The sequence below is a fragment of the Triticum urartu genome, chromosome 4A (genome assembly GCF_056163025.1).
Source record: "Triticum urartu cultivar PI428250 chromosome 4A, HENAU_Tu73, whole genome shotgun sequence".
NCBI lineage: Eukaryota > Viridiplantae > Streptophyta > Magnoliopsida > Poales > Poaceae > Triticum > Triticum urartu.
In genome coordinates this window covers 232,874,455-232,892,674 of record NC_141876.1, presented here as the reverse complement: position 1 = coordinate 232,892,674, position 18,220 = coordinate 232,874,455, and the positions used below count along the sequence as shown (strand labels likewise).

At 48.5% G+C, this 18,220-nt stretch overlaps 1 long non-coding RNA gene across 1 annotated transcript; it reads left to right on the top strand.

Moving 5' to 3' along the window:
• The first annotated feature begins 9,507 nt into the window (after window positions 1-9,507).
• Window positions 9,508-11,964, top strand: LOC147975460 (uncharacterized). Its single transcript, XR_015600815.1, has 2 exons — window positions 9,508-10,837; window positions 11,721-11,964. It is a non-coding gene; the product is annotated as an uncharacterized LOC147975460 (long non-coding RNA).
• The last annotated feature ends 6,256 nt before the right edge of the window (window positions 11,965-18,220 follow it).

Below are 18,220 nucleotides of genomic sequence, written 5' to 3'. Positions count from 1 at the left end.
AATCTTCATATTTGGTCGACAAGCTTGCCTTCCACGCCAAGGAGAGTCCCATCCGGACACAGGCGAGAGTCTTCGGTCTTGTTTCTTCATAGCCCATTAGTCCGGCCCATGTCCAATAGGCCTGACGCCCGAGGACCCCTTAGTCCATGACTCCCTCAGCCCCCTACCTTGATATCTCCGCTCCTCGGGAGCCAGCCTAGCGAGGTTGCCCCTGAGGAGGTCATGTGTCGTTCGCCTCACGAGGCTTGGGCCCTCGCGAGGGTCTTGTGTGGTTGCTGATGAAGATGGGCTGTACCGGGCAGCCGGTAGAGCCAAGCCGTGGGTCGCAGGCAGGCAAGTCTGGGTACCCCCGTTCCCAGGACGCCGACAATATTGCCATGCAACTTTCCACCATTCCGTTTATTATGACACGCTTCACCATTGTCATATTGCTTTGCATGATCATGTAGTTGACATCGTATTTGTGGCAAAGCCACCTTTCATAATTTTTATACATGTCACTCTTGATCATTGCACATCCCGGTACCCTGGCAGAGGCATTCATATAGAGTCATATATTTGTTCTAGTATCGAGTTGTAATTCTTGAGTTGTAAAGTAAATAAAAGTGTGATGATTATCATTATTAGAGCATTGTCCCATGTGACACTACTGCAGGATGCTGCTAACGCGACACTACGATCAGAGAACCTTTGACGAACTGTGTGCGATGCAATAATCGCAAACGAGCATTGTCCCATGAGAGCCTTGAACTGCTTGTCGTGCCATTCACGCAGCTCCAGGCACTTGTCTTTCAGCTTCTGATCTACCTTTCCGGCGGATTCGTGCTGTTCCTTAAGCTCCTGCCACTTCGGATGGTGCTGGGCCTGCATTTCCATCATGCCCGCTGCCATGGAATCTATCAAGGACAAATCCATGGTGATGGCGGCTGAGTCGTCAGCCTCCCTGCCAACCATATGCAGCGGTGCCAAAAGGCGCTGAAGCTCCTCGTTGAGCTCTGCGTCTGTCAGGAACGGGCCAGGGGCTCCGATATCAGGCGGCGACAGAACCATAGCCAGTGTGTTTAAGGAAGACGGCGGGGCCTCAGCAACGTCCCCGGAAGAAGGGAGTGGACCCATGGTTTGAAGAGGGATCTTTGCCTCGATAACCACTTCCTCTACCGGGGCGCTCTCCCGATATTGCTCCACCACTACCAAGGAACTTTGTGTTTCCCCGTGTAACGCCCTGAGACCGACGCTCCAGACGGCTTCCTTGTTTTTCGTTGTTGTCATGTGTCTCGTTTGTTTGTTGCATTCATCATCCGCATGTTTTCGTAAAACTCGTAACCGTTCTTAGTTCCCGCCTCTCTCCGTGTCTCCGAGCCAGGTTGTCAGCCCGTTTTTCTTCGATGACCATTCTCAGTCCAACCACTCTTGTCTATGACCGTCAAACCCCTCTTCGCGCAATACTCAAACCCCTCGCGCGCGTCCAAAAGTTGTCCCGAACCCGACCCAGGGAGTCGTCACCGTTGGGTCCGGATCATCCCCAAACATCTATAAAACATCTGCGTTTCTTATATAGACTTTCCTAACCTATTTTTTTTCTCGACCGCCTGATTAAGATCGGAGGATCCGTTTAGCCCCTAACCTAACCCACTCACTATATAAACCAGAAACCCTAACTTCTAGGGAGATGTCCCATCCCGCCGCCACTCCACCAAATCCTCTCGGGATCCCCTCCCTCGATCCCACAGCCTCCTCGACCAACTCCTTTATCTCTTGGGATTCTCTCAGATCGGATCCAGCCAACCAACAACCTCCGACCATCTCCTTGATTCCCGCCGCCACCCAACCATCCCTTCGGGTCCATCCATCCCGTGCCTCCCACCTCGATCCAGGAGCTCGAGCTCCCCAGCCTGAGGTCGTCGTCTTTGATCAGCCCCGCCGGAGACCAGCGCCCCGCTGCCTTCTCCTCCCTATTCGATCTGGAGGAGAGGAGCTCCTCCATGCCCCACCTCGCGATGATGGCCGCCGGCCACCCAAGCAACAGCAGCAGTCTCGAACGCCACCCTTCATTGCCCGCATCACCCTACCTCTGCATCACGTCGCGAGGAGGACGACGAGCGCTGACCTCGCCGGCTCGATCTGCTGCCTCCTTCACCCGCGCGTCGCCAAGGACCAGTGCAGGCTACCTCTGCTCCTCCTCACCTCGTCCGCGTCGCCGGGATCGCGTCAAGTCCCCCACCGTCGTCCTCTCTCTGGAACGAGCTCGACGCATGCGTCCTGTGCTGCCTCCTCGAGCGAGCAGCCGCACCGTCACGCCCTCTGCCATGGAGCTTGCCTCCATCATCAGCAGCAGCAACCGAGCTCCTCCCGTCCACCCAAGCGCGCCACCTCACCGACCTCGCTCGTCCGCGGCAACCCCGGCCAGCCTCCGGCCACCTGCAGGCCAACCCTGCCGCCCCTTCTCGCCAAGTCCCTCTACCGGAGTTCCTATCGTGCGTGTGTCTTCTTCAGACGCTCGAGCCAGGAGCTAGGAGACGAGCAACTCGTTCCCTCCTCTGCCTCGCTCGCCCCAGAAACCGTCGTGCCCGGCCCCCGTTCGTCCCACGCCGGACCTCGCCGGGGAGACCCCGCAGTCGCGCGTCCCCGGCTCTCTCCCTATTTTTGCCCTCTCTGACCTCCCCTGCTCTCCCCTTCCCTGTTGAACAGGAAGGAGCAGCATTGCCCACATCCATGGCGCCCCTTGCCTCGTCTCGGTCTGTTGGATCCGGACGCCCAAGACCTCGCTGCCCCTTTGCCCCGCTCACCGGAGCTCTGCTCCCAGCCACTGGCTCCTTGCTCGCCCCTCTGCTTCGCCCCTGCACGAGTAGGACGACCCTGCCTTGCGTCGTGTCCGTCCAGGCACGAGCGCGTGCGTGCGTTGACCACATCGGGTCTGCGTCGACCCGATCCAACAAGAGAGCCGGCCCACTACTACACAGATATGGGCTTTTGGCCCATGGTGAGCTGCCCTAGCGCCACCCCCCCTTTGTTTTCCTCGGTTGGGCTTGTCCAGATTCGGCCTGAATCGTGTCTTTTTCCTGCGGATCAATTTAGCTATTATCCAGTGAACGTCTGTTTTACAGAAAACCCCTCTTACTTCATGCATACCATAAATCACAAACCATGCATCATTTGTGAATAAGTTATATATGAAAAATGCTTAGAATTTGGTGTAGTTTCATAATATGCTATTTTCATCCATGTTTAAAATGTTTAAAATGTTGTTGGATTAAATTGCTCATATGCCATGTTAAAATGATTTAATTCATAACTAATTAACCATTGCTCCGAATTAAATAAATTATATATGTAACTTGCTTAGAAAAATGCATAGATTAACATGGTACCACTACTTTGCATGTTTACCAACTCTAAAATATGGTTTAGGCCAGAACAGTACCAAATCTAAAATATGCATATGGGGATTTTCCGGAATGGTTGTTGTTATTTCCGGCCTCATTTAACTTGCCTAAATAGTTAGTTTGCTTATGTTTCTCCTTTTGCTATGTTTAACAACATTTAATATTGTTGGGTACATAAACGAGACCAAACTAAATAACTTGAATGTGGTGTTCCGTCAATATGCAACGGAGTTGCATATTGAGCTCCACTTAATTTGTAGTATTGTTTGTTGCACTTTGCCATGCCATGCCTCATTAAGCCGGACATGCATCATACTTGATTGTGCATCATGCCATGGTTATGTGATGGTTGTTTACTATGTTTCTTGCTTGTTTCCGGGTTGCTTCTCTCATTAGCTTCGGTTTCGTTCCGGAGTTGTGAGGATTCGTTCCAATACGTTGGGTCGTCTACTTCTTGGAGTCGTTCTTCTTCCTTGCGGGATCTCAGGCAAGATGACCATACCCTGGAAATCACTTCTATCTTTGCTTGCTAGTTGTTCGTTCTATCGCTATGTCACGCTACCTACCACTTGTATATCATGCATCCCATATTGCCATGTCAAGCCTCTAACCCACCTTCCTAGCAAATCGTTGTTTGGCTATGTTACAGCTTTGCTCAGCACCTCTTATAGCGTTGCTTGTTGCAGGTGAAGCTGAAGTTTGTTCCATGTTGGAACATGGATATGTTGGGATATCACAATATATGTTATTTAATTAATGCATCTATATACTTGGTAAAGGGTGGAAGGCTCGGCCTTATGCCTGGTGTTTTGTTCCATTCTTGTCGCCCTAGTTTCCGTCATACCGATGTTATGTTCCTTGATTTTGCGTTCCTTACGCGGTTGGGTGGTATGGGAACCCCTTGACAGTTCGCTTTGAATAAAACTCCTCCAGCATGGCCCAACCTTGGTTTTCCATTTTCCTAACTGTCTATAACTTTCCCTTGGGTTTCCGCGAGCTCGAAGGTCATCTTTATTATAACCCCTCCCCCCCCCCCCGGCCAGTGCTTCTCTAAGTGTCGGTCCGAACCGGGCAACCTGCGGGGCCACCTCGGGGCAACTTGAGGGCTGGTTTTACTCGTAGCTTGACTTATCCGGTGTGCCCTGAGAACGAGATACATGCGACTCCTATCGGGATTGTCGGCACATCGGGCGGCTTTGTTGGTCTTGTTTTACCATTGTCGAAATGTCTTGTGACCGGGATTCCGAGACAGATCGGGTCTTTCCGGGAGAAGGAATATCTTTCATTGACCGTGAGAGCTTGTGATGGGATAAGTTGGGACACCCCTGCAGGGTATAAACTTTCAAAAGCCGTGCCCGCGGTTATATGGCAGATGGGAATTTGTGAATGTCCGGTTGTAGAGAACTTTACACTTGACTTAATTAAAAATGCATCAACCGCGTGTGTAGCCGTGATGGTATCTTTTCGGCGGAGTCCGGGAAGTGAACACGGTTCTTGTGTTATGGTTGTGCGTAAGTAGCTTCAGGATCACTTCTTGATCACTTCTAGCTTCACGACCATTGTGTTGCTTCTCTTCTCGCTCTTATCTGCGTATGTTAGCCATCATATTTGCTTAGTGCTTGCTGCAGCTCCACCTCATTACCTTACCCTACACATAAGCTTAAATAGTCTTGATCTCGCGGGTGTGAGATTGCTAAGTCCTCGTGACTCACGGATACTTCAAAACAGTTGCAGGTGCCGATGATACCAGTGCAGGTGACGCAACCCATCTCAAGTGGGAGCTCGATGAAGATCTTGACAGTTGTTTTGTTTCGTTTCCTGTTGATTAGTAGTGGAGCCCAGTTTTGACGATCAGGGATTCAGCAATTGGGGTTGTCTTCTTTTATTTTGGTTCCATAGTCAGACCTTTGATTGTACTTTGGATGATGTATGGATTATTTATGTATTGTGTGAAGTGGTGATTGTAAGCCAACTCTTTATCCCTTTCTATTCAGTACATGGGATTGTGTGAAGATTGCCCCTCTTGCGACAAAACTACCATGCGGCTATGCCTCTAAGTCGTGCCCTGACACGTGGGAGATATAGCCCCGACTTAGGAGCCCCTACTTGATCGAATCGCTGACGTTGTTGAGTCTAGAACAAAATGTTTTGAGTCTTAGGATTATATATATATTGGAGAGTGGGATTCTTTTTACTCCTCAGTCCCTTCATCGCTCTGGTGAGGCCTCCTGACGTAGAAGTTTTGACTTTTCTCTCCTCAAATTTCACAAAAAAAATTACGATCACACAGGTATCTTGGAATCATTCCGATAGTCTTGTGACGAGAACATTGTTCTTGGTGCCTCTTGACATTTAGGGGTTGTGGCAGTGTCCCGGGGAGTTGAGCTCGGAGGTGTTGTTGTCACAATTTTATAGTTGAAGTTCTGGAATACCTAAGTTCGTCGACATCGAAAATCTCTTTTATGCAGTTGTTGGTGAGATAACCTCGACCCCACCTACTAGGGCGGGAGTTCTGGAGTATTGCCATAACTCGTATAACGGATGCTTTTCAAAGGTTGAGGTACACGATTTCCAAAGGTTTCTTGGTTATGTGTTGAAGGATGAATATAGCTGGATGTAGGGATTGTTAGTTTGTGTGAGATATTATGCTTCCCCTGTATCCACAACACCTGATTGCATAACCAGAAAGTTTCGGGAGTTTATAAGTGGGAATTCAAGTATCTCATAGGATATCCTTCCAACAGACACATGATACGATATGGGGTCTCTCATATGTTTGTTTCCATCTTATTCTGCAAGACAATCCTTTGTATTGTTTTCAGTTGTGGTATTCGAGTTGCTTCAAAGTCAAGCATTGATTCCATACCTTTCCTAAGCGGTGTTCTCATATTTCTATGTGAATACTAATCCTTCATGATAATCGAGATTGTCATGTCAATCCTTTTCAACCGGCGTGTTTCTCTTCAAGTGGATCCTATCATTTCAACATCCGCAAGATCAACTCTAAGTTTTCTCGATGGTATCCATTCCATCTGCCCAAGTTGCCTCTGTTTTCCCGCCCTCCCACCCCTTTTCTTCAAGGACTCGGATTTCTTAATCAAGTATCTTTTTTATTTTATCCATGTGAAGTCTCTTCATTCTTTTCAATAAATGTTCTTATCCGGTGATTCTCAGGAAGATACTAACAGAGCTTCAAGTTCATCATTCTCCGTTCTCTTTTCTTCTCCGGTGGGTTCTATTCAATATTTGTTAATCATATCCTTTTCCTCGTTCCAAATGTTTTCTCATGCCGGTGAACCTCATAATCATTCCCCGCTTGCTATTCAATTGTTCTGGAGTGCTGAAGATATCTCAGGAGATTATTGTTTTCATTTCTAATCCGTTAAAGATATCTCGAGGTTATTATCTCATTCAAGTCATTTAATTCAACTGACACAATCTCTCTTTGAGTGGGCCCTAACCCATAGGTCTTTTCCCAGGATCTTACCTGACTCTTCTAATTTCCTGGAGCTATTCTCAAATTCATTTCAAAGTTTGACATAAGAATGACTTATCATCAGTCAAATGTCTTTCTCCTAGATCTTTCAAATTCCAGTCATCGTTGGTTCATCATTTCTAGTCTTCATTGTTCCGGAGTGGCTCATCAATTTTCATGGTGGTTCTCATCGTCTTTCTCAACATTTGAAGACCGAAGAAGAGTTTCACTTAAATCTTGCTCCATTCTCTTCAAGATTCATGGTTCTAGCTTGAGGCCACCCTCTCATAATTGTTTCCGATTGTGAGAATTCTTTCACCCATTCGGAGCAATTCAAGAGTCTTTTTAGTTTGATTCTCCGGAGCCCATCATCTCAGAAGTATTCATTTCAGCTTTCAGCTCGCATTCTCCAAATCTTACCGGTGCATCGCTCAAGTATTCTCTAGTCAGTTCATGATCTCTTCATTTCTCTTGTATCTAAATTGCTTCAAGTATCTTCATTCGTTTTCTAATTCCTCCCGGTGTTTCGTTCTCTTTTCTTCATTCGTTTTCAATTCTTAAGGTGGTTCGTTCAAGATTTCTCTTCCTTCGTTATCATATCAATTCATTCGTTCTTTCCAAATCCCACCGGTGGTTCCATCAAGACCTTCTCTAGTCTGCGCTATGTCTATCCTTAATCCTTCAAGAAGAATAAGTAGTATGCCAAATCCATTGCTTCTCATCAATTTAATTGATGAAGGATAAACATACAGTAATTCTTATTCTTATTTCCTTGAGGTGATTAATTCCTTCCGCCGGAGTTCATTCATGGTACCAATTCTCGATTCAAGTTGCTAAGCTTTATTTTTTGGAGTTCCAAGTTTTCATGGATGTCTCGTCACGAAGATCCATCTAAATCATTGCAAGGCTTCATCTTATTATTTTCAAGCTTCCTTTCTTTGCGACCATCTTGTTATCTATTCGGAGTTTTTCTTGGAGCTTCTTCATGGTGGTTCATTAATGATTAATTCATTCTCAATTTGTTGTTCAAGATTTCTCTCGAAGTTAAGTTCCGCCAAGCTATACTCAAAAAGAAACATGGTGTTCAACACATGTCTTGTTTTGAGGAGTTCAAGCATTCTTCATCTTGCATTCCGAAGTGCAATTCTTTCTACCTTATCTTTTGAGGTGGTATTATGTCATTCTTGACAATTTCTCTTCGTGTTTCATGTTTCACAAGTTTTCAAGAGTGACATATTTAAACCCATCACTTTCTCTTGGTTCAGGAGATCCTTTGCAATCCATCAATCTCTTCATTGGAATTATCTTGGGTTATATTTCACCTAAAGCTTTCCCTAAGGATTGTTACTATTTATGGTGCTTATAAATGACCCAAGTTCTTCATTTATCCTCCCGGTGAAATAAGTTTCTCGTCTCCTTGTTGATATCAAACCAATCTTTTGTTTCCATTAGTGGCAGAATTTCACCTCATAATTTTGAGACGTTTTTCATAAGCCCACAACAACCTTATTCTTTTGTTGTTTAATTTTCAACAACTCCGTTCAATCCTTCTTTGCAAGGATGCTTTTCAAATTCAATTGTGGCAGAAGTTGCCTTTTTCTTCTCCATTCTATGATTCCAATGACATATCTTCTATTCTTCCTTCCGGAGGCATTGTGATGTTGCTCTCTTCGATTCATCATCTTGTTTTGTCAAGTTCATGTTCAATTCCTACCATTTACAGTCAGAGTGTTGTCCAAATTATATCATTCTTTTCCCTTCACTATCTTGTTTTAACCGGAGTGTTTTGTCTATCATTCCTCTTCTAACCGGAGTCTCATCCAAGTGCTTTCTTTTTGCCAAGTTCATATTCTATGCCTTCCATTTCCAACCGGAGTTTTGTCAGAATTGATCCTTATCGTTTCCTGTACATCTCATTTCTATCGGAGTGCTTGCATGTACTTCTTGTCCATTGCAACCCTTTTCTTATGTCTTTAAAGCTACAAGGCTCTAGTAAGGTTCCTTGTTCCTCTTTTCTAACGGAGTGTTTTCAACTTTGATCATCTCCGCTGTATTCTTTTCTCGAAATGGTTCAACCTCGCAAGGTTCTTTGGTTTCACTCATTTGTCAAAGAAGCAACTTAGTTTTACCTCTTCTCTTCCTCTTTCGTTTATCTCCGGTGCCATCCTTAGATCTCGGGACGAGATCCTCTTGTAGTGGTGGAGTGTTGTAACGTCCCGAGACCGACGCTCCAGACGGCTTTCTTGTTTTTCATTGTTGTCATGTGTCTCATTTGTTTGTTGCATTCATCATCCGCATTGCATCCGCATGTTTTCGTAAAACTTGTAACCGTTCGTAGTTGCCGCCTCTCTCCGTGTCTCCGTGGCTGGTTGTTAGACCATTTTTCTTCTATGACCATTCTTAGTCCAACCACTCTTGTCTGCGACCGTCTAACCCCTCTTCGCGCAATACTCAAACCCCTCGCGCGCATCCGAAAGCTGTCCTGAACCCGACCCGGGGAGTCGTCACCGCTGGGTCCGGATCATCCCCAAACATCTGTAAAACATCTGTGTTTCTTATATAGACTTTCCTAACCTATTTTTTTCTCGACTGCCCGGTTAAAATCAAAGGGTCCGTTTAGCCCCTAACCTAACCCACTCACTATATGAACCAGAAACCCTAACTTCTAGGGAGATGTCCCATCTCGCCGCCACTCGAAAAAATCCTTTCTGGATCCCCTCCCTCGATCCCACAGCCTCCCCGACCAACTCCTTTCTCTCTTGGGATTCTCCCAGATCGAATCCAGCCAACCAGCAACCTTCGACCATCTCCTTGATTTCCACCGCCACCCAACCATCCCTTCGGGTCCATCCTTCCCGCGCCTCCCCTCTCAATCCAGGAGCCCGAGCTCCCCTACCTGAGGTCGTCATCTTCGATCGGCCTCGCCGGAGACCAGCGCCACGCTACCTTCGCGTCCCTGTTTGATCCGGAGGAGAGGAGCTCCTCCATGCCCCACCACGCAACGATGGCCGCCGGCCACCCAAGCACCAGCAGCAGTCTCGAACGCCGCCCTTCATCGCCCGCATCACCCTACCTCTACATCACGTCGCGAGGAGGAGGACGAGCGCTGACCTCGTTGGCTTCATCTGCGGCCTCCTTCACCCGCGCGTCGCACTAGTGCAGGCCGCCTCCGCTCCTCCTCACCTCGTCCGCGTCGCCGGGATCACGTCGTGTCCGCCACTGTCGTCCTCTCTCAGGAACGAGCTCGACGCCTGCGTCCTGTGCTGCCTCCTCGAGTGTGCAGCCGTGCCGTCATGCCCTCTGCCATGGAGCTCGCCTCCATCGTCAGCAGCAGCACCCGAGCTATTCCCGTCCACCCAAGCACGCCGCCTCACCAACCTCGCTCGTCGGCGGCCACCCCGGCCAGCCTCCGACCACCTGCAGGCCGACCCTGCCGCCCCTGCTCGCCAAGTCCCTCTGTCGAAGTTCCTGCCGCGCGTCTGTCTTCTTCAGGCGCTCGAGCCAGGAGCCAGGAGACGAGCAGCTCGTTCCCTCCTCTGCCTCGCTCGCTCCAGCAACCGGCATGCCCGGCCCCCGTTCGTCCCACGCCAGACCTCGCCGGGGAGACCCCGCACTCGCGCGTCCCCGTCTCTCTCTCTATTTTTGCCCTCTCTGACCTCCCCTGCTCTCCCCTTCCCTGTTGAACAGGAAGGAGAAGCATCCCCCACATCCATGGCGTCCCTTGCATAGTCTCAGTCCAGTGGATCCGGACGCCCAAGACCTCGCTGCCCCTTCGCCCCGCTCGCCGGAGCTCTGCTCCCAGCCACTGGCTCCTTGCTCGCTCATCTGCTTCACCCCTGCACGAGCAGGATGACCCCGCCCTGCGTCGCGTCCGTCCAGGCACGAGCGCGTGCGTGCGTTGACCACATCGGGTCTGCGTCGACCAGATCCAACAAGAGAGCCGGCCCACTCCTACACAGATCTGGGCTTTTGGCCCATGGTGAGCTGCCCCAGCGCCCCCCCCCCCCCTTGTTTTCCTCGGTTGGGCTTGTCCAGATTCGGCCCGAATCGTGTTTTTTCCCGCGGATCAATTTAGCTATTATCCAGTTAACGTCTGTTTTACAAAAAACCCCTCTTACTTCATGCATACCATAAATCACAAACCGTGCATCATTTGTAAATAAGTTATATATGAAAAATGCTTAGAATTTGGTGTGGTTTCATAATATGCTATTTTCATCCATGTTTAAAATGTTTAAAATGGTGTTGGATTAAATTTGCTCATATACCATGTTAAAATGATTTAATTCATAACTAATTAACCGTAGCTCCAAATTAAATAAATTATATATGTAACTTGCTTAGAAAAATGCATAGATTAACATGGTACCACTACTTTGCATGTTTACCAACTCTAAAATATGGTTTAGGGTAGAACAGTACCAAATCTAAAATATGCATTGGGGATTTTCCGGAATGGAGCTTGTGATGGGCTAAATTGGGACGCCCCTGTAGGTTATGTGTCAGATAGGAATTTATTAATGTCCGGTTATAGAGAACTTGACACTTGACTTAATTAAAAATGCATCAACCGCGTGTGTAGCCGTGATGGTCTCTTTTCGGTGGAGTCCGGGAAGTGAACATGGTTCTTGTGTTATGGTTGTGCGTAAGTAGTTTCAGGATCACTTCTTGATCACTTCTAGCTTCACGACCCTTGCGTTGCTTCTCTTCTCGCTCTTATTTGCGTATGTTAGCCACCATATTTGCTTAGTGCTTGCTGCAGCTCCACCTCATTACCTTACCCTACCCATAAGCTTAAATAGTCTTGGTCTCGTGGGTGTGAGATTGCTGAGTCCTCGTGACTCACGGATACTTCCAAACAGTTGCAGGTGCCGATGATACCAATGCAGGTGACGCAACCCAGCTCAAGTGGGAGCTCGCTGAAGATCTTGATCGTTGTGTTGTTTCGTTTCCTATTGATCAGTAGTGGAGCCCAGTTTGGACAATCAGGGATCTAGCAATTGGGGTTGTCTTCTTTTATTTTGGTTCCGTAGTCGGACCTTTGATTGTACTTTGGATGATGTATGGATTATTTATGTATTGTGTGAAGCGGCGATTGTAAGCCAACTATTTATCCCTTTCTATTCAGTACATGGGATTGTGTGAAGATTGCCCGTCTTGCGACAAAACTACCATGCGGCTATGCCTCTAAGTCGTGCCCTGACACGTGGGAGATATAGCCGCATTGTGGGTGTTACACCCCGGCAGCGGGATCCCGCCCCTCAGCAGCGGCGAGCTTCGCGGCCTCATCAACGACAGACCTCCCTATGTCAGCCACCACCTCCAGCAAATCTCGTTCTTCAGTTTATGGGCCTGCATGTGGGAGGGCCAAGAAGTAGTGAAGAAACATAAATCTCTAGCGAATGAAGAAACCAGTGGAGGCAACCAGAGTATGAAAGAAAAGAAGGGTTCAGCCAGGTACCTAGGGAAGTCTGCCGGGCAGGGGCCTCCATTTCCCCGGCAGTAGTTGTTGCCGGGTCACGAGCCTCATCCTCTGCCGGGGTGGGCTTGGCACCTTTCTGCACCATCTCTGCCGTGGAGGATTCGATGACGACCTCTTCGTCTTGAGCGGAAGAGGAGGCATGCCCCTCCGGGAGGGGCTCTCCCTGCATCGACTCACCACCTCCTCTGTGTGGGGGCGGAAGGGTTGCCTCCATCATCTCCGGCAAGCGGGGCCAAGTCTCCACTCCCAGGCCGGGGGCTGGGCTGGGGCTCAGCATGAGGTCTTCTACATTCCTCCCTGTCGAAGGAGAGCCCTCTGCGCCCTCCAGCAACCCGAGGCACCAGAGCCTCTTCCGGGAATGATGAATGAGGATCACCGTGTCCTCCTCCACTTCCCTGTCGGCAGCAACAAAAACGAGAGGTTAGTCAGCCAAAGCTTTCAAACCTGCATAAGGAGATGCCTACCACAAAGAGAAACCCTCCTTACTCTTCCGCAATGAGCATGGAGTGCAAGTTGAACTCCGTGGGAGGGGGACTCTTGTCCTCTCTTTAGAAGCGGAAAGGTGGAACACTCCGGCAGCTTCGGCGCCTGCCTGTGACGCCCCAAGACCGGAGCTTCAGATGCCTTCCAGGGTTTCCGGGTTCCGTCGTGTGATTTGTTTGGTTCATTGCATTCATCTTTGCATTGTGTGCATTGCATCATGTCATCATGCTATCATGTCATTTCTTTTTCTTAACTCAACTAAATAAACCGTATGGGTCTTCGATCCATTTAAATCGAGGGAATTCACTTGTGTTTTCTCTTTATAACATATTAAAGCCTCTCAATACTATTAGGGAGCTATAATAAAATTATTCCAGTTTTTGGAATTACTTTTAACACACTTGCAATTTAATTCCATGCCTCTTATGCTTCAAGTTGCACCTCCAAACTTTGCCAACAACTCTTTTCCCATTTATCGAGGCTCCTCCTAAATTCTCAATATTTTTGGACCTACCGAATACCCACTTCTTATTCAAACTCATTTGGATTTAAATTCAAACGAGTTCGAATCCAATCTTCACGCACACACTCACTTCTATTTTCTTGGATCAAGCTCATTTTGGGGAGTCCGGGAAATTATCCGTGTGTCCCACTTCTTTTTCTAACCTCCTTTTTCTTTTCTTTCTTATCTTTGTTTTGTTTTTTTTCTTTTATTTAGAGTGAGAGGGAAAGAGAGCCCAACCCAGCCTTGCAGCCTTGCTCTCCTCATGCCCAGCCGGCACCCTCCCCACTGGGCCGGCCTTTTGGCTCATCTATTCCCCGGTTAACCCTAGGCCCAACGGCCCCATCTCCCTCGAACCCCTCCTCCTCTTTCGTTCCTCCCAGCGCCGCCAAGGAGAGGCCCTGCGCTCGATCCCCACACTCCTCCCTCCTGCCCGTTTCCTTCGATCCCGACCTCCCTCTCGATCTCCCTCCAGCGCATCCCCGTGCTCGATCCCTCCTCCCTCGATGCGCTGCTAGAGAGGAAGAGAGAGACCAGCGCCGCGCCCTCGTGCTCTCTCCCACCTCCGCCTCCTTGCCGTGGCCTCCTCCTGTACATGAAGCCCCATGACCTGGTCTTCTTCCCCGCCTCCTTGCCATGGCCACATGCCCCTTGAGCTGGCAGTCCGCTGCCCTGTCAAACACTGCGTCGCCGCAGGCAAGCGCCACCTCCGGCCTCCCCTTCATCGGCACCATCCCCAACTCCTCGCCCACGAGCCTCTGCTTCGACGAGTGCATCGCGCCGTACCTCCTTCGTGTCTGGGCACACCCCAACGTCTTCGTCAGCATCGCCTCCGACATCGCGCCTCCTTCCCTGCCAGCCATGTCCGCCATTCTCACCCTGGATCTGGCCAGAGCTCGCCTTCCGGCTTCGGATCCGCACCTCCCGCGCCCATTCCCGGTGCCGCTGGACCGCTGCTTGGTTCATCCTCTTGCAAGCCGTCATGGCAGGCAGGAACCTTTGCCCCTCTTGCAGCCGACGTGCCCTGCCTAGACCTCCTGTGCACGTTGACCGGAAGACTGCAAGAGACCTCTCTGTCGCCTATATGCATTGTTGGTCAACAGATTGATGCACGCCAAGTACCAGGTCAAGGAGGACTGCCAAGTTCGTCTTTCGATGTCTCCAAAATCGCCAAGTACCACGACATCAAGTACCATGTGGATGCGCCAAGTGCCACGACGTCGCAAGTACAAGACCGGCAAGTTTGAATGACCCCAAGTACCTCTTCGAAACAACCGAGTACCATTACCGTCAGACGCTCGAACGACTACAGGCCGAAACGTCAAGTTCCTCGATGAACCGTGTACGACTACCGTTTCCCGTGGACTCACCTAAGTACCACGAAATGGACGACCCTACAAGATCAACTACAGTTGCCGTGTACGACCACCGTCGCCTCGGAGATGTTGGGTTCATCAAGTTCCTCTTCGGAAAAGTACCACTACTTCCTCGACAATACGAGAACAACTACCCTCGTTGAAGGCCGTCAAGTGAACAACTACCGTCGACGTGTACGACTACTTCGTGAACGTGTACCCGACGACCCCGGAGACCTATGTTGCGCCAAGTACCCCCTCGTTAACCCGAACATCTACGAAGCGAGAACGACTACTTCCACTACCGCCGTCGCGAGAACGCCTACTTCCGTCTACGAGCTTGATCCATCCCGTTTGCACGCTTCGAAGGTATAACCTCGAGACAATGTCCGTGAATGAATGCTTGCGATGTATGAGTTGCACCCTATGTTTGCACCGTGTCCGAGTTGTCACTTGCTCGGTCCTCCTCGTTGCCATGCCGTCCATCCGTGGGACACCCGGTATCCGGGAGTGCCCCACCATCTTTTGCACGCATCCGCACACTTCTCCTTTGCATCGGTATCTCAATCGAGTTACCAGAACCGGAACGTTGCCGTGGCACTATTTTGTTATCGTTGCCATGGCACCCCTTTCCTTTCCACCACGGTGACAAATGCTTCTTAATGCTCTTGTCAACTTTTAATAAAAATTGCATAAACTTGTTCATGTCATCCGCATCATGATAACAACAATTAAAATGTTTAAACTGTTGTTGCAATAAATTACTAATGCATATGGGGATTTACCGGATTCGTTATTTGTTATACCCGGCCCCATTAAAATTGTTTAGATGGTGTAGTTTGTTATGCCTCACCTCTTGCCATGTTAACCAACATTTAATATTGTTGAGTACCTAACCGAGAGAGAACTAAATAATTGATGTGGTGTTCCGTCAATATGCAACTCGTTGCATATTGAGCTCCACTTAACTTGTAGTTTTGTTTGTGCCCTTTGCCATGCCATGCATATTTAAACCGGACATGCATCATACTTGTTTGTGCAGCATGCCATGTTATGTGATGGTTGTTTACTATGTTGTTTGCCTCTTTCCAGTGTTGCTTCTTCGGGTTGGTTCCGATAACGTCGTGTTTGTGAGGATCCGTTGGCTACGTCCGTTTATCTTCTTCATGGACTCGTTCTTCTTCCTTGCGGGATCTCAGGCAAGATGATCATACCCTCGAAATCACTTCTATCTTTGCTTGCTAGATGCTCGCTCTTTTGCCATGCCTATGCTGCGATACCTACCACTTGCTTATCATGCCTCCCATATTGTTGAACCAAGCCTCTAACCCACCTTGTCCTAGCAAACCGTTGTTTGGCTATGTTACCGCTTTGCTCAGCCCCTCTTATAGCATTGTTAGTTGCAAGTGAAGATTGGAGTTTGTCCCTTGTTGGAACATGGATATTTTGTTGGGATATCACAATATCTCTTATTTAATTAATGCATCTATATACTTGGTAAAGGGTGGAAGGCTCGGCCTTATGCCTGGTGTTTTGTTCCACTCTTGCCGCCCTAGTTTCCGTCATATCGGTGTTATGTTCCCGGATTTTGCGTTCCTTACACGGTTGGGTTATAATGGGAACCCCTTGACAGTTCGCCTTGAATAAAACTCCTCCAGCAAGGCCCAACATTGGTTTTACCATTTGCCACCTAGCCTTTTTCTTTCCCTTGAGTCGGCCGGCTCAAGGGTCATCTTATTTTAACCCCCCCGGGCCAGTGCTTCTCTAAGTGTTGGTCGAACTGAGCGATGTCCGAGGCTACCAGGGGCAACTCTGGGCTGACTCACCCGACGTCTGGCTCATCCGATGTGCCCTGAGAACGAGATATGTGCAGCTCCTATCGGGATTTGTCGGCACATCTGGGTGGCTTTGCTGGTCTTGTTTTAACATTGTCGAAATGTCTTGTAACCGGGATTCCGAGCCTGATCGGGTCTTCCCGCTAGAAGGAATATCCTTCGTTGACCGTGAGAGCTTGTGATGGGCTAAGTTGGGATACCCCTACAAGGATTTGAACTTTCGAAAGTCGTGCCCGCGGTTATGGGCTGATGGGAATTTGTTAATGTCCGGTTGTAGAAAACCTAAAGTTGACCTTAATTAAAATGCACCAACCGCGTGTGTTACCGTGATGGTCTCTTCTCAGCGGAGTCCGGGAAGTGAACACGGTGTCGGAGTAATGCTTGACGTAGGTTGTTCTAGGATCACTTCTTGATCATAGTTGTTCGACCCTGCTTTGCCTTCTCTTCTCGCTCTCTTTTGCGTATGTTAGCCACCATATATGCTAGTCGCTTGCTGCAGCTCCACCTCATACCTTTTACCCTACCTATAAGCTTAAATAGTCTTGATCGCGAGGGTGCGAGATTGCTGAGTCCCCGTGGCTCACAGATACTTCCAAAACCAGTTTGCGGGTGCCGTTGAACCGTGCATATGACGCAACCAAGCTCAAGGAGGAGCTCGATGAAGATCTTGTCCTTTGTGTTGTTTCGTTCTAGTTGATCAGTAGTGGAGCCCAGTCGGGACGATCGGGCATCTGTGTAGCATTTGGGGTAGTCTTCTTTTATTTTGGTTCCGTAGTAGGACCTTGATTGTATCTGGATGATGTAATGCTTTGTTTCATGTAATTGTGTGAAGTGGCGATTGTAAGTCAACTATGTATCTCTTTCCCTTATGTATTACATGGGTTGTGTGAAGATTACCTCACTTGCAACATTGCTTTCAATGTGGTTATGCCTCTGAGTCGTGATTCGACACGTGGGAGATATAGCTGCATCGAGCACTACTAGGAAAAGGGTTATAGATAGGATTGATACTAATGGCGCAACATGGAAGCAGTGTGCCACTACTATATACTAATGGCGCACCAGTTGGTGATGCACCATTAGTGTGGAAGACACTAATGGCGCACCAGAAACTGGGTGCGCCACTAGTATTAATTTTTTTTCCATTTTTCCATACAAACTAATGGTGCATCAGGTCGAAGTGCGCCATTACTAGTTCTAACTAGTAATGGCGCACCAGGCAGACAGTGCGCCATTACTGTAAAAAAAATTATTCTTTTTTTTGCAAAACTACTAATGGCGCATCGTTTCACAGTGTGCCATTACTAGTTTAAACTAGTAATGGCGCACTATTACCCGGTGCGCCATTAGTATATATATTTATTTATTTTTACTTTTTTGCAAAACTACTAATAGCGCACCACCTACAGGTGCGCCATTAGTAACCAGGGTTACTAATGGCGCATTTGCTGGTGGTGCGCCATTAGTAACCTGGGACCCCAACAAGATATTTTGGACAGCCCCACACCTACCCACTCACTTTCCCCACTTCATTCCCTCCACCTCCTTCTCCAAGCTTTCGGCTGCCTCCTCCTCCTCACCTCATTTCCACCATAGATTCATCAAAATTAAGTGGTGAAATTACCTTTTTTTGATAGGTAAGTAAGGGGAAAGCTATCTTCATGATGTAGATCTACTTTTTTTCTCCCTAGCTCGCTCCAACAAC